At 42.4% G+C, this 15,146-nt stretch overlaps 1 protein-coding gene across 2 annotated transcripts in view; it reads left to right on the top strand.

Moving 5' to 3' along the window:
• The first annotated feature begins 14,031 nt into the window (after positions 1-14,031).
• The window catches only part of LOC113219497 (zinc finger protein DZIP1), a 62,630-nt gene continuing 61,515 nt past the window's right edge, over positions 14,032-15,146 (top strand). The window contains exons 1-2 of one of the 2 annotated variants that reach the window (XM_026446550.1): positions 14,032-14,361; positions 15,043-15,140. The gene's annotated coding sequence lies outside the window, so the exon portion shown is untranslated. The remainder of the gene's footprint in view (positions 14,362-15,042; positions 15,141-15,146) is intronic. The other variant, XM_026446553.1, reaches the window with a different exon arrangement.

Genomic DNA, 15,146 nt, shown 5'->3' on the forward strand with positions numbered 1-15,146 from the left:
TTGTGGTGAGCCAATATCATGCCACTGCACTCCAGCCTGGGTGACAGAGTGAGACTCTGTCTCAAATAAATAATGTATTTCTAAATTACTCATAACAAAGACATAATCCTCCCCAAAATCCTAAATTATGCAAAACTAGATGATAATGGAGATGCTGCATTATCATAATTTGTAGAATGCATCTAAAGCAGTACTTAGAGGAAAACTCAGAGCCTTAAATGCTTTCATTTAAAAACCAAAATAAGGAAGAAGGAGGAAAACAAACAAATTATGAATTTATCTCAAGATGCTAGAAACACTACAGAGTAAGAGTAAAAGAGAAGAAGGGAATAAATAACAAAAAATGAGCAGAAATTACTGATTGGGGGTAGGAAGATATGAAGCATCTAAACCATGAGAGCTAGATATGAAGCAACTAAACCAAAAAGCTAGTTACTGGTAGAAATTATAAAATAGACAAAAATGGCCAGGTACAGCGATTCACACCTGTAAACCCAGCACTTTGGGAGGCTGAAGCAGGCAGATCACCTGAGGCCAGGAGTTCTAGACCAGCCTGGCCAACATGGTGAGACCCTATCTTTACTAAAAACAAAAAAAAATTAGCAGGGTGTGATGGCACGCGCCTGTAGTCCCAGCTACTTGGGAGACTGAGGCAGGAGAATCCCTTGAACCTGGGAGGTGGAGGTTGCAGCGAGCCGAGATATTGCCACTGCACTCCAGCCTGGACAGCCGAACGAGACTATTGCCACTGCACTACAGCCTGGATGACAGAACGAGACTCTGTCTCAAAAAAATAAAATAAAATAGACAAAAATGTAGCCAGCTTAAAAAAGAGAAAAGCCATATATTAGAATTTTAAAGGGGTATGCAACTACAAATATGGTAGAGATGTTTTAATTTATAAGACATTAAATGTTTTTATGCCAATAAATTTTAAAATGGAGAGGAAAAGGAAAACAGAGTGCCTGGATAAGCCAATAGCTATTAAAAAAATAAATGAGTAATTATACATATTCTTTAAAAAACCACTTGGCCCAGACGGATTTGTAAGCCCTGTATTATATAATGTATTTCAGAGAATTGTTAAAAAGAAGAAAATCTCTCCAACTCATGTTGGAAAGTTTGATGCTACAACTGAAACAAAAGAAAAATTTTCACCAAATTATGTGAATAAAGTAAACTTAAATAGAATACTTCCAAATCAAACTCAGCAGTGAAAAAGAAGATGACGATAACAAAGAAGACGTTATCCAGGAATACAAGGATAGATTGATATCAAAACACCTTTTAATTAAACATATCAAATTAACAAGTAGATAAAAAAATCATCATTCCAACAGATTCGATACAGCCTTAGATCAAATACAGCACTCATTCATGTTTAAAAGAAAGAAATCTCAGCAAAAGATGGAAGGAAACTACTTTAACTTGGTAAGTGGTATTTATCCAATTTCTATTTTGAGGATCATGGTATCAAGTTGTCACTGACCACAGGTTCAACTGTCATTTAATAGAAGCTAGCATGAGGCTGGGAAGTTTCCCTGACAAGGCTTTATTGGGGCTTATACTCCAGCACAAGAGATACAGTACAGGAAGAAGAAATTATCCGGGGGGCTCCCCGAGGGCGGGTCTTTTTGGTGCTTTAAGAAGGGTGACATGAATAAGCATGAGGTATGTGAACGTCATTGCATGTGCAGGGTTGAGCATGGAGGGTGTGCAGGTGTAGTGAGAAATCATGTTAGTACATACATTGCATGATCAAAAAAATGGTGGATAAGCCCCTCCTTGGGCAGAGATTTTAGTATTATAATGAGGTGAGGGGTCAGGATCAGTCATTTTTCTGGTCTTGTGTGCATGCCACGGATAGAGTTAAGTGTCTTGAGTAAGATTTGTGGTGGAATGCTGCTTATCTTAGTTTCTTCAACATCTCCCAGTCAGAGGATATAATGCCAGTGGAGGTGGTGGTGCAAAGTCTGGTAGTCAGCAGACATCGAAAAAAAATGTGTTAGTGGGGATGGAGGCTGAGTCTCATCCTATTCTGTCTTAAAGTCAGCATTTCTTGCTTTCTTTCTTGGAAATTACCCAAAGCAACAATATAATGAAAAGGGGGAAAGCAAATTACAAAATATAGGAAACTGTTGAAGCTCAAATCCCAGAGTAAGTGGGAGGGATGACAAACAGTACAGGAATCAGAAGAGAATGCCTGCTAGTGCACACCTCAAAAAAAATGTGGCAAGATACTCCTCCAAGATTAGAGACATATCCTGTGGTACAAAACCCAAATACCATGTTTGCAGCAAGAACAATGAGATGTGCTGGTTGGTGACAGAAGCTACTCACTTTGGTTCCAAGAGGCAAAAGATATGAGCCTGTGATAAAGTTTGGCTGTATCCCCACCGAAATTTCACCTCGAATTGTAATCCTCATAATCAAGGGAGGGACCTGGTGAGCGGTGATTGGATCATGTGTCCAGTTTCCCCTATGATGTTCTCATGATAGTGAGTGAATGAATTCTCAAGAGATCTGGCTGTTTGATGAGTGTGGGGCTCTTCCACCTTCTTGCACTCCTTCTCTCTCCTGCCACCTTGTGAAAAAGATGCTTGCTTCCTCTTTGCCTTCCACCATGATTGTAAGTTTCCTGAGGCCTCCCCAGCCATATGGAACTGTGAGTCAACTAAACTAAATTACCCAATCTCATGGAAGTTCTTAATAACGGTGTGAGAACGGACTAATACAGCCTGAAAGGCAAAACATTTATGATTTCCACGAAGCAATTTATCCCTTTGGCAGAGGGAAGATAAACTTTACGTGGGGAACAGTCTTACAGCTACTTGTCTCCTTTTGTACAGAAGAAATAAAAACAAAAGAATTAATTAAAAAATACAGGCCGTAAGAAAAGTTATAGCTAGTGCGGAACACAGGAACACAGCCCCAATCTCTTCCACTATACTGTTAAAATCATTAACTGGGGCTGGGCTTGGTGGCTCATGCCTGTAATCCCAGGACTTTCGGAGGCCAAGGCAGGTGGATCATTTGAGGTCAGGAGTTCGAGGCCAGCTTGGCCAACATGGTGAGACCCTGTCTCTACTAAAAATACAAAAATTAGCCTGGCATGGTGGCGCACACCTATAATCCCAGATACTTGAAAGGCTGAGGTAGGAGAATTGCTTGAACCTGGGAGGCAGGAGGTGGAGGTTGCAGTTAGCCAAGATCATGCCACTGAACAAAGTAAGACGCTGTCTCAAAAAAAAAAAAAAAAAATCATTAATTGGAAGGCCATTAGAAGGAGGAGACTCCAGCACTACCTACAGAAACTGAAACCCAACTCAGTGGAAGCAGTAAAATGAAGTAAGTTTAACCAATCAGAAACCACCAACTAACCTCTAATTTGGGACTTCCCGCTGGAATGATCCAAATAAGGCTACTACTCCCCTTAAACCAACCGAATATTTTCTTTGTCTTACTACTACTTTCCCCTTATAAAATCCTTCTCCACCTACCCTTCTTTGGAGCACCCCCAAACTACTTGCCTCTGGAGCTCCCCAATTCATGAATCACTATCTATTCAAATAAACACTTTAAAATTATAATTTGCCTATTTTTATCTTTAAACAATGCAAACTTCCTGCAAAAGCAGTTTTAAGAAAAGTGCATTCATTCAAATATAAGTAATCATAAAGGAATGGGTTGAATGGGCAATAAGCAGATGAAAATGTGCTCAATATGATTTGTCATCAGGGGAATGCAAATTAACCCATAGAGATACCATTACCTACCCACCAGAATGGCTTATAATGAAAAAAAATTGACAACATCAGGTGTCGTAAGCATGTGAATCAAATGAAATTCTCATATGTTGCTGGTGAGAGTATAAAATGGTGCAACCACTTTGAAAAACTGGTAATATATTAAAAAGTTAAACACCTATCTACTCTATGACCTACTTACTCCACTCCTAGGTATTATTAATCTTAGAGAAATAAAATCAAATGTCTACAAAAAGCCTTACACAGTAATGTTCATAGCAGCCTTAGTAGCTACAAACTGAAAACACCTCATGTGTCCATCAACAGGGTGGATTAAAAAAAGAAAAATCTGTGATGTATTCCTTTATATGATTACTAAAGGGCAAACACAAAAGACTGGGTACTGTATAATTCTATTTATATGAAGTTCAAGAATAAGCAAGACAAATCTGTAGTGAATAGCAGTTACCTCTGTGTAAGGGGATAAGGGAGAATAAGGGAAGTTTCATATTTGAAGTGTTATATATATAACATTTATTTTATATATATATATATATATATATAAATTTTTTTTGAGATAGAGTCTCACTCTGTCACCCAGGCTGGGGTGCAATGGCGCAGTCTCGGCTTCACTGCAACCTCCTCCTCCAGGGTTCAGGCGATTCTTGTGCCTTAGCCTCCCAAGTAGCTGGGATCACAGGCAGGCCACCACTCCCAGGTTTTTTATTTCTATTTTTAGTAGGGACGGGGGTTTTACCATGCTAGCTAGGCTGGTCTCAAATTCCGGACCTCAGGTAATCTACCTGCCTGGGCCTCCTGAAGTGCTGGGATTACAGACGTGAGCCACTGCACCTGGCCTTTCTAAATCTTTCTGATGAAAAAGTTGGAGAACTAATCAGAAAACAGTGGATCCTGACAGAAGTGGAAATGGCAACATCTAAGATAATCAGGAAGACTTAGTGCAGTAAGTCTTCAAGTGTGATCCCCAGAACAATAGCATAGCATTGCCTGGGAATTTGTTAGAAATGCAGATTTTCTGACCTCATCCCAAACCTACTAAATCAGAGACTTTAAGGGTGAGAACATCTTTCTGTGTTTTAACAAGTCTTAAGTTTTATAACAACTGACAAAGAGGATCTGAAGTCCTCAAAGTATCCTGAAGTTTATCCTCCACCTTCTTTGGTTAAGGAAGCTTTGCCACCTTTGCATGTGAAAACTAATATTTTATCTTTGAAGAGCCAAGCCACACTGTCACTACAGCAACCAGAATGCAAAATTAGCATGGCCTCATGAGGTTTGGCGGGGCAATGTCAAATATTGCTATGGAGGAGTTAGAAATCTAGAAGTTCTGGGAACTTGCTAATTTATATCCTCAAACTTTAAGAGAATATTTCTGGGAATAGATTTTAAGGCTATTAGGTCAAGGAACATGGTCCATATTTTGAATCAGGTCAAATGTACAAATATGGGCACTTCCCAGAGATTAGGTATTCAGGGTGCTAACAAGTTGGGGAAAGACTATTCAATGCAAATATACACTGAACTTTGTCCCACAAAGTCAGAAATCCCCCAAATCGGAAATCCCTTAACAAGTATAAAGGAAGGAATGTTAAAATTTCAGGAAAAGGGAATAAAGATTGGATAGATTATGCTCATCCAGTCTAGACACCTCTTCACCACATCTTTGATAGAAACTTTTATCTTAGTTGTGAAAAATATAGGTTGGTAAGGGGTATCCGTATGGTTTTAGTGTAGGAAATGGAAACCCCTCTGGGTATTGTAAGCAGCAAGGGAATCTGCATAGAATTAGATGCTTGCCCAGTCATCTAAAGGGCTAGAGAAGCTGGAACGTGGGGTGGGGAGGGCAGCATTGGAAGTGTTACATTCAGGAGTTCTACCCTCCAATAAAAAAAGTCAGCGCAGTCACTTCTGTCTCAGCAGCCACTTGACACCCTTGAAAGTTGTGACCAGACACGCAGAATTCAGCTGCTGCCTTTGCCTATGATACTCATCCTCATAACCCAGCATACCAGCCAACCCAGCAGGAAAATAGCCTCTTTCTCACTTCTGCCTTTCACATCATTCAAGAGTAGATCTAATTGGCAGAAAACAATTTGTTTCCGGAATATGAGCTGGAAATGAGTCCAGAAGCATGGTTTTTAGCTTTCTAACCTCTGCAGAGCAGGACGGCATATCAGAGGAAAGGAGCATGGAAGTGTAGTGAACTAATTCTGTGTCTACCCCAGCGGGAGCAGGCAGTTCTTTACAAAAAGCCTCCGCTGGACTTGAAATTCTGGGTGCAGGAGCTGCCACTGAAATGGGCTCCCAGACCTCAAAGAGATGGGAGGAGTTCAGAGTGCCTGCGCACATTTGGAAATTATTAACCATCAAAGATAAACTGATCTTGGTTATCCTAACAGATAGGAACATGGCCATGGTAATCAGATTCCAAAAACTAGTCTGACTTTCATGAATATCTGGCTGTGATAAATCAATCACAGGACTCCAAAATGTGGTATTTCATCAAACTGTAGGTTATCTAATATTTGACCCTCCCATCCTACCCCACCACAAATGCCAGGACTGAGCCAACTTCCTTGAAAGGTAAGTTTGGTTGTTGTTGTTTTTAACCTATTTTCCAGTCCTGAGTCAGTTCAAGGGAAGACATTAATGATTCAACTGGACTGAAGTTGAGACTGCCATCTGGCCGTTTTTGCCAGTTTCACTCTAAGTCCTGCTTATGTTGCATTGTACAAATTTTGATAAGTTGTATTTTCATTTAGTTCAAAATGTTTGTAAAGTCTTCCTGAGATTTCTTCTTTGATCAATGTATTATATAGAATTATATTGTTTAATCTCCAAATATTTGGGGATTTACCAGTTATTTTTCTGCTATCGATTTCTAGTTTAATTCCATTGTAGTCTGACAACATACTTTGTATGATTTCTATTATTTTACCTTTGTTAAGGTGTGTTTGATGGCCCATAATATCTATCATGGTGAACATTCCATGTGAACTTGCAAAAAATATGTGATCTGCTGTTATTAATGGAATATCCTATAAACATCAATCAGATCACGTTGGTCAATAGTGCCTTTCAGTTCAATTATGACATCACTGATTTTCTTCCTGCTTGATTTATCAGTTGTTAAGAGGAAGGTGTTGAAGTCTCCAACTATAATAGTGATTTTGTCTATTTCTCTTGCAATTCTATCCATCCTTAGGTATTTGACATTCCGTTCTCATGTACATAGATGTTAAGATTGTTATGTCTTTTGCAAACATAGATCCCTTTATTATTATGTGGTATCCCTCTTTATCCCTGATAATTTTGCTTGTTCTGAAGTCTGCTTTCTCTGAAATTAATATATCCACTCCAGATTTCTTTTGATTAGTGTTAGCACAGTATATCTGTTTCCATCCCTTAGCTTTTAATCTATCTGAGTCTTCATATATAAAGTGGATTTCTTATACATAACATTTTGTTGGATCTTGTATTTTAATCCACTCTTAAAATCTGTCTTTTAATTGGTTTATTTATGTATTGGACCATTCATATTTAAAGTGATTATTGATATAGCTGTGTTAATATTTTCCATGTTTGTAACTGTTTCTTAATCCTCAAATTGGATTAAACAATAAAGTAGTTTATTATATCACTTAACTGGAAGTCCAAATGTAGGACAGACTTCAGGCACAATATGATCTTCTGCTCAATAATGTCATTAATCACCTAGGTTCTTTCCATTTTTCTTCTCTGTCATTGTTGTTAGTTTCATAATTTAATATATGTCCATGAGGAATGCCATCCCCTTAGATGTGGTGATTTTATGCAATGCATTATCTGAATATATGCAGGACCGTCTTCTATGGCCATCTGAATTACTGCAACTACCTTGATTTCTTAATGGGCCATGAAATGTAAAAAATGTTTTTTTCCATCTTTTCCTTTTTCCTTTTCTGTTGCTTGTAGGGTGTGTTAATGTGGCTAAATTTACCACTGAGGCTATAGATTTAAGAAACAAGACATAATTAAAAAGGAACTAGAGGTAAAAATAGACATAATCCAGAAACTGCCACTTCATGCATCTTCCTGGCATTGTGTCATGACAGTGGGAGGTGCTGTTGGGTAACCTCTTAGTGTGGCATAGGGCAAGTCTGCATAAGGTATTTACTTTTTACTAACAGGATATCTTTTGAATTGTTACTATGATTTGAATATGCCACCTCCAAAATTCAGGTGTTGCCATTGTAATAGTATTAAGAGATGGGGCCTGTAAGAGGTGATTTGGCCATAAGGGTTCCTCCTTTTATGGATGGGATTAAGGTCCTTATAAAGAGGCTTCACAAAGCATTTGGTTCTCTTGTCCTTCCAGCTTTTCTACCATGGGAAGATGCAGTGTTTTTCCCCTCCAAGGATTCAGCCTCAAGGCTTCACCTTGGAAGCAGAGATTGGACCTTCACCAGAAAATGGAACATGCCAGCACCTTGATCTTGAACTTCCCAGCCTCCAGAACCGAGAGAAAATAAATTTTACATCATAGCAGCAGAAACAAACTAAGACAGCCTCCTTCAGCAGCTTCACAGAACCTTGGATGCCTACTGGCCCAGGAGCCAGGGGGGATACCTGGCCATTCCTGGGAGGTGGAGAAAGGACGCATGGAGGAAGAGGAGGCAGCCACCTGGGTCAGAGAACACTAAGCAGCAAAATATTGAAAGAGTTGTAGTGCTTCTCTTAACTGCTTCTATTAAAATACAAGGGGAGAGAAATGATTTCAAGATAAAATTTATGATTTAAAGATAAAATTTATAATTAAAATTTATAATTATAAATTATAAAATTTATAATTAAAAGAGAAGCAGAATGTAAAGATTTGGAAAATTCACATATAAAGATTTGAAAAATGTATAGGAGAGAAAACCAAGAGAATGGCCAAGTGACTGTTGATAGGGAGATTAGGATGGATAAAAGGAAGCCAGGTGCTTTTCATCAAGACAATGGGAGAGTGACGCCAAAGGCAATTCAGAGATCTTTGAGGCTGCCATGCCCATCTCAGGCCCAGAGTGCCAGGGCCTTGAGAGAAGAATAGTTTTGCTGGGCTCAGGGATTCATGGAAACTTGGGGCTCACTGCCCAGGGCTGCTTTGGGTCTCTGCACTCTGCATTCTGGGGCAGCACTACTCAGCTTTCCCAGCTGTGGCTCCGGCAGGCCCAGGTGTGGCTCAGGCAGGCCCAGGTGTGGCTCAGGCCACCATCTTGGAAGGCATAGCCATACACACCTTGGCTGCATCCAGGTGGTGCTAATTCTGCAGGCTTGCAGAGTGCAAGAGCTGTGAAAGCATTAGTGGCCTCCACCTAGAATTCAAAGGATAACTTAGACACCACTGGGGCCCAGGCAGAGGCTTGCTCTAGGGGCAGGGACACTGCAGAGAATCCCCACTAGAGCAGGCCTTAGTGAAGCCATGGGGACGGGGTCTCTGCCTCAGAGACCCCAGACCTATAGAAATGCCAGCATGCAATGCCAACCTGTGAGAGCCACAGGTACCCAACACCAACCTGTGACAACTGCTCCATGGGCTGTGCCCAGCAAAGCTGTAGGGGTGGGGTACCTTGGGGCCTTGGGGACCTTAACCTCTGCCCCACTGTGTTCAGAAGGCAGGACATGAAGTAAGGGAAGGTTGTTCTTAGGCCTCAAGATTTGGTGTTGTTTGCCTTGTCGAGTTTTGGAGTCGCTTGGAACCTGTTACTCCTTTCTGCTTCCCTATTTCTGTCTTTTGAAATGGGAATATTCATCCCATGCCTAAATACACCATTGTACTTTGAAAGCCCTTAGCTTCTTTGATTTCATATATTCACAGCTGGAGGGAATTTGTCTCAGGATGACTCATACCCTGACTCTTACCCATATCTGATTTAAACGAGACTCTGGATTTTAGACTTTTGAGCTGATGCTGGAATAAGTTAAGACTTTTGGGGCTACTGGGAGAGAAGACATGTATTTTGTGTGTGAGAAGGATATGAAATTTGGGGGCCACAGCAGAATGCTATGGTTCAAATGTGTCCCTTCCAAAATTCAGGTGTGGCAATGTGACGGTATTAAGAGGCAGGGCCTTTAAGAGGCAATTAGGCCATCAAGATGCCTCCCTCATTGATGGGATTAGGCCCTTATAAAAGAGGCTTCACAAAGCATTCTGCTCACTTGCTCTTTCACTCTCTCTTGCCCTTCAGCTTTCTGCTATGTGAGGACACTACAAGAAGGCCCTCATCAGAAACTCAAACCTGTGAGAGCCTTGATCTTGGACTTCCCAGCCCCCAGAAGTATGAGAAAATAAATTTCTATTCTTATAAATTACCCAGTCTCAGGTATTTTGTTGTAGTGGCACAAAACAGACTAAGACATATCAATGGAAAGAAGAATATGAGGGTATGTAGGTGCTAAGCAGCCAAGGAGGTGGATTTAATGGACATTGCATTTGTCTTGTTTTCATATTTCTCTATAGAGGTGCCTTCCTTTGAGGATTGCTACAGTGTTTTTCATGTAATTATGGTGGAGTTGTAATTTATACCCTGCCTTTACCCAAACCACTTGGTTGGGCATGTGACCAAGTCAACTAGAATCCTTCTCACAGGAATTTATTTATTTACCTATTTATTTTTGAGATGGAGTCTCACTCTGTCACCCAGGCTGGAATGCAGTGATGCAATCTTGGTTTACTGCAGTCTCTGTCTCCTGGGTCCAAGTGATTCTCCTCCCTCAGCCTCCTGAGTAGCTGTGACTACATGCATGGGACACCGTGCCTGGCTAATTTTTGTGTTTCTAGTACAGATGAGGTTTTGCCATGTTGACCAGGCTGGTCTCGAACTCCAGACCTCAGGTGATCCACCTGTCTTGACCTCCCAAAGTGCTGGAATTACAGGCATGAATCACTGTGCCCGACCCTCCCAGGAATTTAATTGTTAGAATGGCAATGGACACAATCGAAGTTGAATTATCACAAGAACAGTGTCCTGTAATCCACAGAACAATCATGAGATGTGGGAAGTTCTAATGGCAGTTAAAATTTGATTTTTCTGCATAAAAGAGAACATTCAGATAAATGCCTTGAAAAGCTTTCTTACCTGGAAGAGATGTCTAGATGCAGGCAGTTCAAGACTGATATGACCCCTTTACAACATCATTCTGCCTTCCCATCCTTAGTATGTGAGTCTGACTTTCAGGTTCCAAGTGTGAAATAAAATAAAATCTTGGGACCCCAAACTCACTATGCCAAAGGAGAGTTGAGCTTGACAACTGAGTTGGGGCAATACTGCCTACCATTTTGTTTCTAAACAGATGGTTGTAATTTCACAATTCCATGCCAGAGCCTTATACATAAGTCAGGTTCCCACAATAATAGAAGGCCATACACCTTCCCAGATGGCTTCCCTCACAAATCACAAAGAAATTCCCTGCAAGCCCCTAAATCTTTCAGGATACATTTCTCCCTATAAACTAGCCCTAAAATCTGTTAAATCTCACAGTGACTGGTGTGAGATGGTATCTCATTGTTTTGATTTGCATTTCTTTGATGATTTGTGATATTGAGCATTTTTTCACACATATGTTGGCCACTTGTATGTGTTCCTTTGAGAAGTGTCTGTTCATGTCCTTTTCCATCAGTCAGAATGGCAATTATTAAAAAGTCAAAACACAACAAATGTTGGCAAGGCTTCAGAGAAAAGGGAATGCTCATACACTGTTGGTGGAAACACAAACTGGTTCAGCCACTGTGGAAAGTAGTTTGGAGATTTCTCAAAGAACTTAAAATAGAACTACCATTCAACCCAGCATTCCCACTACCTGCTATATACCCAAATGAAAATAATTCATTCTATCAAATAGACACATATACCCGTATGTTCATCACAGCACTATTCACTATAGCAAGGGCATGGAATCAAACAAAGTGGATTTGATTTTAAAAATGTGGTACAGGCTGTTCTGCCTATGGAGTAGCCTTTTTTTTTTTTTTTTATTCCTTTCTTAATAAACTTAGTTCCTTTTTTTTTTTTTTTTTTTTTTTTTTTGAGACAGAGTCTCCCTCTCTTGTCCAAGCTGGAGTACAGTCGTATGCTCTCAGCTCACTGCAGCCTCCGCCTCCCAGATTCAAGTGATTATCCTGCCTCAGCCTCCTGAGTAGCTGTAATTACAGGTGTGCACCACCATGCCTGGCTAATTTTTGTATTTTTAGTAGAGACGGGGTTTCACCACGTTGCCCAGGCTGGTCTCAAGCTGTTGATCTGAGGTGATCCGCCCACCTTGGCCTCTCAAAGTGCTGGGATTACAGGTTTGAGTCACCGCACCTGGCCTATTATTCTTTAAACCATGTATATAATACCAAGGTTAGGTATCTGAACTGGGAATATGAGGCAAAATAAAATGTATTGAATCAGACAACACATGTGATTTCTGCCCTTCTTCATTTATCACCTTCATACTAAAGGACATTAGCCAGGTAATATCAATAACTATTTTCAAATGAGAGAAGCAGAAACAACCATTTGAAATAAATTCAGCTACAATGCTTTTGTTTACTTACTGTACAAAATGATTAATGTTCACCAATATTATTATTTCATTCTTTAGGATCATTTCTGTCTTCAAAAAGCAAATATTTATTTGAGGACTTACTAAATGCTCAAAATACTGGAATACTTGAGGCTCTTATAGTCTGATGGAGGAGACAGATACCTTAATCATTAAAAAACATGTTTGATGTGACAATTGGTATAAGTGGTTTGTGCATAGATCAAGAATGCATCATGGCTGCTAAGTCATGCCAAACTCAATTGGTTCTTCTTATTCCAGTTCTACACCTGTAGGGTAATATACTGATCGTGGGGATGGGAAATACATGTAACGCAAATGGCATATCAACAAATAATATTAATTAAGCAATCATCACACACACACACACACACACACAGCTACGGAGTTTACAAAAACCGGATTTTTCAGAGCAATGTCCCTATCTACCTCATATTGTCTGAAATTTCTTTTTCTTTTCTTTCCTTTTTCTTTTTCTTTTTCTTTTTTTTTTCCTGGAGTGCAGTGGTGCGATTCCGGCTCACTGCAAGCTCCACCTCCCGGGTTCAGGCCATTCTCCTGCCTCAGCCTCCCGAGTAGCTGGGACTACAGGCACCCGCCACCACCCCCTGCTCATGTTTTTTATTTTAAATAGAGACGGGGTTTCACCGTGTTAGTCAGGATGGTCTCAATCTCCTGACCTCGTGATCCACCCGCCTTGGCCTCCCAGAGTGCTGGGATTACACGCGTGAGCCACCACGCCCGGCCTATTGTCTGAAATTTCTATCTAGAACTCTTTCCCCATAGTACTTAGAGGATTGTTATAGAGATCTTGAATTTTCTATCAAAATAATTTTAAAATTAGACCAATTTAAAATCCCATCATGGTCATCCTAGGCCTTATGGCTTCAAATAAAACTAAAGCAAGGAATTCAACATAAATACCTATTTAGCTGTTGCTATGTTTGAAGCCTTGTGCTAAAGTATGGTTCAGACTTGATTCTGTCAGGGAGAAGCACAAGGAAAAGCACTTTTACAATGGCATGTTGGTCCAGTAAAAGCTCTGCAACTACTCCTTTCTAACTTAAATATATATATATATATCTGCAGTAGACAGGTTTTGCTAAAGGTGTCCTCATATTTCTCCAGATGGTATATACATACGTTCTGGGTTACTTGTTTCTTAAAAATACTGACTGTTGTCCCACGTGTTCCAATTTTAGGTTAAATAAATAAGCACACTACTCCGGACCCACATCTCCTGTAATTTGCAGTGCCTAACTTTCTACCAACAAAGATCTGTGCCTTTCATCCTGAAATGGGCATAACGGAAACAGACACAGAAATCTACGTGGATTTAAATCCTAGAGTGCTTTGGAGAAAAGTCCCTAATCTCGGTTTTCCACGTCACTCAAATGCAGGGCCACACTAGATGGCCTTTACAAGGTCCTTCGCATCTGCAGACTTCCGCGGTTAAAACGCATCTCTTCTTGGAAGATAATTCACCTGAAGCTCCTCCGGGAAATTAGCTTGCTGAGGGCCAGGCCAATCACCTGGTAGGAGCGAATCTGGTTTCTCTTTGAAAAGCCTTCCTAGGGTGAGCATCCTGCGCCAGCAACAGGGCGCGCCCCCGCACCACGTGTCTGCGCCAGCTGCCGGATTGGCCGAGCGCATTTTAGCGCTGCAGTCTAGACGCGCGCAGTCCCGCCCAGCTGCCAGAGGAGCCGGGACACCGAGGGAAGAGGCCGAAGGGAGATCGCGGAGGGGAGGGGGCGGGAGGGGGGTGGGGGATCCGGAGTCGTCAGTGGTCCGGAGTCTGGAAGGCCCTGGGGCGGCGCCAGGCGACCCGCCTCACCACAACTTGCCCAGACGAGACACGTTTCATCCTGCGCCCTGCAAGAAGGAGCCGGCCCGCCTCTCTCCGGTCTGCTGTTCCTCGGCCTCCGCGGGCCCTGCCCGCGTCAGCAGCGACTCTGGGGTCTGGGTCCCCTGTGTCGCCCCCGCCTGCTTGCAGCGCCCAGCACCCGCCCTGGAGCGCGCAGCTGGGGTGAGCCGAGACCGGGGATGCTCCAGACGCCCGCAGGAGCCGGTGGAGGACGGGGAATCCCGAGAACCGCGAAGCCGGCCCTCCTGCCTCTCCCGGCTGCGAGCCCAGCTGCTGCAGATCCAGCTGGCGTAGCCGCAGGAGCCCCCACTGCCTGTTTGCCTTCCAAGGAAGGGCGCCGAGGTTCCCCCAGAACCCGCGTCTCTCGGCCTTTGCCTACCCATTCGGCTGCCCGGCGGTGCCATGCGCCTGGGACCTGAGGCGCCGCGCGAGGCTGGGGGCCCTGCCCGGGATGGGGGAGGGAGGGAACGGGAAAGCGTGCCCCCTTCTTTCCTGTTCCGGCCATCTTGTGACCGAGATCCACGCAAGGGGGAAGGGGTGGCCAACCGCACGGCTCCCCAAGATGGAATGTGGCGGCCAACGGAGATAGGCGCCTCGGGCCCGCGGATCTCTGCGCCCAGATCTCAGCGGGGGCGCGTGGGCCACCCCCACGTTCATCTCCGAAGCCCTTGGCCCAAATCAAGGGTTAATCCTTCTAACAGGCCAGGGGCAGCAAAAATAAAAGGGATAAGGGACCAGGAGCTGATGTTTCCTTAACTAAGTGCCCAAGTCATTCGATCGTTCTTCATTCACGTGTCTATTCAGCAAATTCTGAATGCCTTCTCCGTGCCTGTCCTCTGCTAGGTGCTAGGGATATATACTTGAGCAAGAGAGACCACAGCTCTTGTTCCCGCTGATCCTGCAGCCCAGTGGATGGAGCCTAGAGTCTACAGATCTGCCAGGTCGGT

This window comes from Piliocolobus tephrosceles, chromosome X (assembly GCF_002776525.5).
Source record: "Piliocolobus tephrosceles isolate RC106 chromosome X, ASM277652v3, whole genome shotgun sequence".
In the NCBI taxonomy this organism is placed as follows: Eukaryota; Metazoa; Chordata; class Mammalia; order Primates; family Cercopithecidae; genus Piliocolobus; species Piliocolobus tephrosceles.